This window comes from Mauremys mutica, unplaced genomic scaffold, assembly GCF_020497125.1.
Source record: "Mauremys mutica isolate MM-2020 ecotype Southern unplaced genomic scaffold, ASM2049712v1 Super-Scaffold_100099, whole genome shotgun sequence".
In the NCBI taxonomy this organism is placed as follows: Eukaryota; Metazoa; Chordata; order Testudines; family Geoemydidae; genus Mauremys; species Mauremys mutica.
In genome coordinates, this window is record NW_025423266.1 from 982,379 (window position 1) to 989,385 (window position 7,007).

Genomic DNA, 7,007 nt, shown 5'->3' on the forward strand with positions numbered 1-7,007 from the left:
TTTGAGCTACTCCCTGTGGATCACCCCACTCAAGGAGCGTTCGTTCTAGGAAGCAAGCCGGCTAGACAGGAAAACATCAGATGCTGCTCCCAATGCTACACTCAGTTTTTCAGAAATTAGTCGACTTTATGGCCAGAAGAGACCATTAGAGCATCTTATTTGACCCCCTGCATATCACAGGCCTCCTGTATGACACAATAGCTACTTTTGGGGCAAACACATTCCAGAAAGGCGTCTAGTCTTCATTAAATGACATCAGGAGATGGAGAATCCACCACTTTCCCTAGAAGATATTTTTCTCCAGCCCTCAGAACATTTGGTGGCTCTTTGCTATTGAATGAGCTCAACCTGTTTAGCTTATCAAAAGAAGATTGAAAGGTGATTTCACTGAAGTGTTGAAGGGCCTTAATGGAGCAGAGAAAGGCATAACAAGACCCAATGGCTGGAAGGTGAAAAAAGACAAATTCATATTACTACTAAGGCACAAATATTCAACAGCGAGGATGATTCACCACAGGAACAAGCTACCAAGGAAAGTGGTGGATTCTAATTCTAATTCCTTATGAATATTCTGTGTGTTTGTGTCTGCAGGGGAGGAACATGCTATATGCCCAGAGGACTTTATTCCTCCAGCCTGCAAGGACAGAGGGGATGTCAAGGAGTTGCTCCTTCAATCCCCCCCACAGAAAGGCCCTTCTTAGGAAAGGCAAAATCCTGGAGAGAAAGAATAACACTGAACAAGACTCCAGAAAGACAGATTTTTATACTCACAGTGAGAAATTTTTCACCTGACCAGGGACTTGAACCCTGGCCCCTCAGATTAAAAGTCTGATGCTCTGCCAACTGAGCTAGCCAGGGTCACCTACCAAAAGCACAAGTTGGTGCAGAGGTGAAGCTAGTCCAGAAAAAGTGAGACAGCCACAATAGGGGAAACCTGCTGCTCTCTCTCTCTTCCCAGCCCTGGCCTGGCTGGGTATTAGCGCTGGTTAAAAAGATGGGAAAATATCAGCATCTACCAGCCTTTCATAGCTGTACAAGACTCAGGCACAATACAGAGGTGCCCATCTGTAAGTGCCAAATGGTTGGATTGGCTAATGCAGCCTGTAGACGTCCAGGGCACTCTGGGATATACAGCCAAGTGTCCATCACCATCATTATTTCAAAGGGATAATGATAATGGTAGCAAGGTTCACAACTGACTCAGCAGTTGCATACAAAGGTGCACGTTTGGCAGTTACGTTGGCTCAGGTTGACCACCCCGGTCTAGATGTAGAAGTTACAACATTTAAACTTGAAAGAGGGGCCAATTTCTCCATCATTTCCCACCTTTACATCCAAACACGATGAAGGTAGCAGATAGAGCAAGAGCAGGTTGTCTATGGGACCAAGTATATGCAGTGTATCCTCGACAGAGGTTTGTTCAACCTGTTCTTAAAAACCTCTGAGGAGAGAGACACCACAGACGCCTTTGGGAGCCTATTCCAGAGCTTAACTGCACTCAGAGTCTGACATTGGTGAAGTAGGAGGCTGAAAAAAACAATGCTGGCTGTCAGAGAACAACAGCCCTCCCTGGTGCTTTAAGCAGTAGGTTCTGGTGTTTTAACAGCCATGGCCTGGGTTCAATTCCCCCTAAAAACCAGAAGTTTTTCAATGAAAATCTCCATTCATTTCACATTTGAAATAGAAAGGAAAAGAGGGCTTCTTGTCCTTATCAACAAGGCAAAGAATGGCTTTTTTCTCAGTAAATACTTTTAAAAGGCGCTGACTCGACCTGAAGATCTCATTTTATTTGTATTTACAATGGAATGATTCTCTCTAGGATAGACATAAATTCTTCAGCTAGACTCGGATTCCACGGGAATACGAGAAGCGATTGTGTCTAACACCTGCCTTTTTCCGGACAACAGTGATGTCCAAGTTTTCCATGGACATTTCCCTTCCAGCACCTCAGCCCCCTCCAACAATACAAGAAACTGAAATGCACAGAAAGTTTCTCACCATAGGATTCACTGACCAGGCCGGGGGAAAAGTTTTGCCATTTGAAAATGTTTGAATTCCCTCCAACTTCTCTCATACAAATGCTAAATAGTTGGTGGTGTAATGTTACAGGAGAGGTTGAAATTAGGCTATTTTGTCAGATAGAAGACAGTGATTGTGTCAGGAGTGGGATGTGAATGGAGCCTAGAGCAACAAATGACAGTGTTAGAGGGCTTATTCCGTCACCCTCTCACTTCCCTGGTCCTTCTCGCATGAACAGAGAGCAACAATACCCGAAGTCCAAAGGCACAAACAATTCGATGTTTATTGGGGTGAACGTCCAGCAAGCATGATTCCAGTTTCCTTCCTTAGTGTCCCCTTCTCAGCTCTCACACCACAGAGCCTTGTCTGTGTCCCTGTTTCTGTTCCCATCCCCTGTTCCCATTTCCCCCTGTAGAAAAACATGATCCCAATTCCCCCATCCCCAGTCCCTGGTCCCACCCCACCCCCCGCCTTCCTGATTGACTGCAGACTATATAGTAAAACCTGAGTTTTGCTTAGCTATTCCTTAACCAATCATTTTACTGAAATGTAACTAACCAATCCTAACATACTGTAACATGGTTATTTAACCAATTATATTCCACCACCTTCATTGGTTTACACCCAACAAAATGAATTATACAGCAGACAGAAACAATCACAGAACCAGACAGAGACCATGCAAATAAACATACAAAACAATACAGAAGGGAGGATTTCACAACTATATCTATCCAGACATAAGGGTTTTCCAGCTGTGTCTATTGATAAGTGAGTTCTTGCCAGACAGGATGCTACCAAACTAAGTTTCCCTTTCTCTGGAGGTGATGGAATATCAGAGCAGGATTGTATTCCTAACAGCCCAATAGCACCTTAGTTCAATGTGACTAGTTGGGAATGTGAGGATGTGACCATACACTTCCCAGCTTATGGCTGCCTTTGCTGCCTAGCCGAAGAACCAGGCCTCAGACTGTCACAGTAAGAGAAGGCCATTACACAGACAGACAGTGATTTTTTATTCTTTCTTTTATATCTTTATAACTAGCTAAGTGATAAAAATACACCTAAATTCTTAAAGTACAGGCCTCTGCAGACTGGCCTGAATATCTGTATCCTGACAGTCCTTGAGGTCAGGCAGCCTCTGGGTAAGGGGGTGGGGACTCAGATCCTTCCACTGGCCAATTCCACCAGGGTCGTGTATAAACCAGGGAAGTTCCCCCCAATAGCCAGACCAGATGCCCCCTGTACACTTGTGCTCTGTCCTCATTGCTTCTCTCTCCCCCTTCCCCCCCCCATCTCTGCTGCTCCCCCTCTGGGCTTTCTCAGCACCCGGCCCCACAGGACTTCCTGGGGGCCAGAGACTGCGTGTTCTAGGCCTCATCCTGTGGATGTGGCCTCTCTCCTGATTGCTAAGGAAAGGAATCATTCCAGGAAATGGCCACAGCTTCTGGGAATCCGCATGTGGCTGTGAACAGAGTTTGGCTCCTGGCACACCAGGCAACTTAAAAACCAAGCACCCAGACAGGGGCTTGAACCCTGGACCCTCAGATTAAGAGCCTGATGTGCTACCAACTGAGCTACCTGAAAAAAATCTTCACCCTTCAGCACAAGAGTGAGCAGGCAGGCAAAAGAGAGGCAAAAAAAGTCCCAGGAACCCCTCCTCTTTTTCTGCACAGCCACTGCCTGTCAGAAGGATTCCTCCTCCTCCTCAGGGAGACTAAATCTCTGTGCCTAGACAGCCGGTCCATCTGCTGCACCTCAATCCCCCATGCCCGAGCCTCCCTGCCAAAGCCCTGCACCTGGCCCCATACAATTAAGTCTCACGTGTCGCTGGGAACTTAACTTCTTGTGCCCAGAGCGTCTCGACCCCCCTCAGTAGATGACCTGAGAAACACAGTGTCCGGCTTTTCCAAAGAAGTGTTTAGACCCCTCATCATGTGGCCTAAAGGATGAGGCATCTCCCTGTGGATCGGATGATTCAGGATTTGAGTCCCCTCATGGTTGTGCTCACTTTGTGCTGCAAGTCCTGCTTTCTTCACAGCTGGAACCTCTTCTTGGTCACTCAACTCAGTGCTCTGGCTTCAGCTAGAGCCCCGGGAAGGAGTTGGGGGTTGGGTGTCACAAAGGCTGGGGCATGAGCCCCAGGTGCTTCCAGTCTCACCTTTGCCCTTCCTGACTTGCCAAAGAAAATGGGCAGCTCCACTACCAAAGTGAGCAGCTGGGGTGGGAACCATAAGAGGCCCCACCAGGGGGGCTGGCCCTGCTTTCCTACCTTCTTCTGATGTTGGCCACAGAGCATCAGCAGCTTATCTGCAGGTGGCCTGTGGGTGGCCTTCAGTGGGGTTCAGCACAGCATGGAGCAGGCTGGCCCTGTGGCTGTCTGCTGGCCACACATAAGCATGGTCCTCCCCTCCTCTTGCCCTGGCCTCAGTTGCTTTTAAGCCTTCCCTTGGAGCAGTCAGCACCAGCTGCCTCTGCTCTAGGTGCCCAGAGGAGGAGAGGTGCTGGGCTCCCGCCTGCCCAGCCCATGAAGCCTGGCCCTGCTTCCTTCAAGCACAGAGGCAAGTGCCCAGGGGACTGTCAGTCTCAGGGTCCTGATTTCCCATTGGCCCTTCCCCCTTCTATTGGTGCTGGGAACTAGCCAACCAAACCCCCCACTAAGCTTTAGTAAGGGGCCAACAGTCCCTTACATGAGCCGGCCCCATGAGGGTCACTGATGTGCAGAGAAGGAAGCATGAGCTGGTCCCATGGTGTAACAGGCAGCACTCAGGACTCTGAATCCTGCAATCTGAGTTCAAATCTCAGTGGGAACTTGTGGTAAAGCCCTGGAGCTCATACTGCTCCACTTCCCTGTCTCCAGCTGTGCAAGAGCCAGTCTCCCCCCTCCTGCTGGGTGACTCACCCCTCCTAGGGCCAGGTCTTTGGCTGGGATGGCCACAATGGGTTGCGGCTCTAGAACTTGCTACCCGGATGGTTGCTGCTTCACCTGAGGCCCACAAGTTTGGCCCTTGTGCTTCCTGGCACCCACATGGCGCTTGAAGAAAGGAGGGTCAGGGCTGGGATTGATAGTCAGGGCTTGGCAGAAGGGAGGAAGAGCCCCACACACCTTCCCTCCTCCTCTGGGCACCTAGAGCAGAAGCGGCCCAGCTCTGTCTGCTGGACACCTCGGCAGAGTAGGTGAGTTCATGTAAATACAGTCTGGTCCCAAAGCCTCCCACAACCCTGGCTCGTCACTAGCTGTCAGGGCAGAGCTCATTCACACCTTGCTTCCAAATCATCATTTGAAATTCTGAGGTTGGCCAACATTGCGGAAGCCAATGGACCGACATTGTCAGCAAACACAACAGCTGGGTGAGGAATCCTGGCTTTGTCCAGACTTTCCAACCCTATTATACTTTCTCAGGTACAAGTATTTTTCATATGTTGTATCTGCTTTTAAAGTGTGTGTTAATGTTTCAATTTCAATTCAGATTTGCAACCAGTGACAACATTGGCAGCGCTGCATGTAACTACCTGACCACTGGGGGGTGTTGGGGAAATTCGGGGGAGGGGGTGCACAGCCCCCTGGCTGGGGGGTGTATAGGAAATGCCGGTTTCACTGAATTGAGTCTCCTACTGCAGCACCTCAGTAGGTCACATCAGAGAGGAGCTGCAGTGTCTAGGCAGTGGGATGCCTGTGCCTTTAAGAGCCCAGCCCTGGGAAGCCCCTGCTGAGAGGTGCTGCCTGTGGGAGGGGAACTAGAAAAGCCCCTCTGCTCCCCCCACCCAGTTTTTGCAAACACTGGAGTCTCAGCCCCCCGGGGTAACTGTTACCCCTCTGCCCCTGCCTGTGCTGGGGTTTAACCCTCTGGCAGCGCCTCCCCCTGGGCTGAACTCCGGCTCCTTCCCCCCTCCCTGACTTTGCCCTTCAGCCCCTCTCCTAACTCTGCCTCCAGCTGCTTAACACCCCAACCAGTCAATTTCCACCCCCTGCTCAGACCCTGGCCACCCCCTCCTCTGATTTGCCCCCCTTTGCCCCTCTTTAATCCCTGTAAAAAGTAGGGGGGGCTGGGTCCCATTCTCAGGGGGGGCAGGGCTCCTGGCCCCTCCCTGCCCAATGCTCAAAGCGCCCCAAGATCTTGCGGATGTTTGCCGAGTGCTGCAGGGTCACCTGCAGGGGGGAGAGATACGTGGTTAGGGGGTGATGCAGCCAAGGATGCCTCACCCAAAACTGAGATGCAGCCACCTCTGGGGTGAGTTACACAAGTCAGCAAATGAATTTGGAACAGGAAATGCACCGAAAGGACCAAGGCAGCTGCAGGAGGTGGAGAAAACCAGAAAAAGCAGGAGCCCTGGATCCCAGCCCTGCCCCTCCCTCACTCTACCCACTAACCTACACTCCCAGAGTTGGGGGGAGAACCCAGGAGTCCTGGTCCCCAGCCTTGCCCACTCCCATATTCCATTCAACAGCTGCTCCCCCAATTGCACGACAGCGCCATGGGGCACACCGGGACCTGCCTGTTTGCACAGGACGGGCGATGCCAGTGCCCCAGGGTGGGGAGAGATGATGCTAAGGGAGAAGCAGGCAGCAGACAGCCTCCACGACAGAGAAAGAAGTGCTAGGGGGCGCCGTGCTGCAAGGAGTGAGGGGGGTTGGCAGGGAATGGGAGGATCTCCCCTCACAGCAGGTGCATCTGTCTCCCCCGCAATTCCTCCCCAGCCCTACCCCGGCCCAGGCTAACCCCGGCCCAGCTACCAGGGTTAAATTTGGCCTGGATTCCCCAGCTGCTGGGGGAGGGGCATGGGGCTGGGGAGCATGAGCCTCTACTCCCCCTTCCCCCGACACAGCTGCATGGAAACTGACCAAAGGAGCCTGCAGCACTGCTGCCTGGAGGAAACTGAGGCACCAGCCAGTGACAGACACATCATGGCTCTCCTCAGCCTCATCCTCTTTTCCAGATACAACCCGGGGTATGTGAGGAGGGTAAACTCAGGGCAGTTGCATAGTT

General features: G+C 51.2%; 1 non-coding gene across 1 annotated transcript; it reads right to left on the reverse strand.

The window, feature by feature from the left end:
- Positions 1 to 784: 784 nt before the first annotated feature.
- TRNAK-UUU lies at positions 785 to 858 on the reverse strand. Its single transcript has one exon. It is a non-coding gene; the product is annotated as a tRNA-Lys (tRNA).
- Between the last annotated feature and the right edge of the window lie 6,149 nt (positions 859 to 7,007).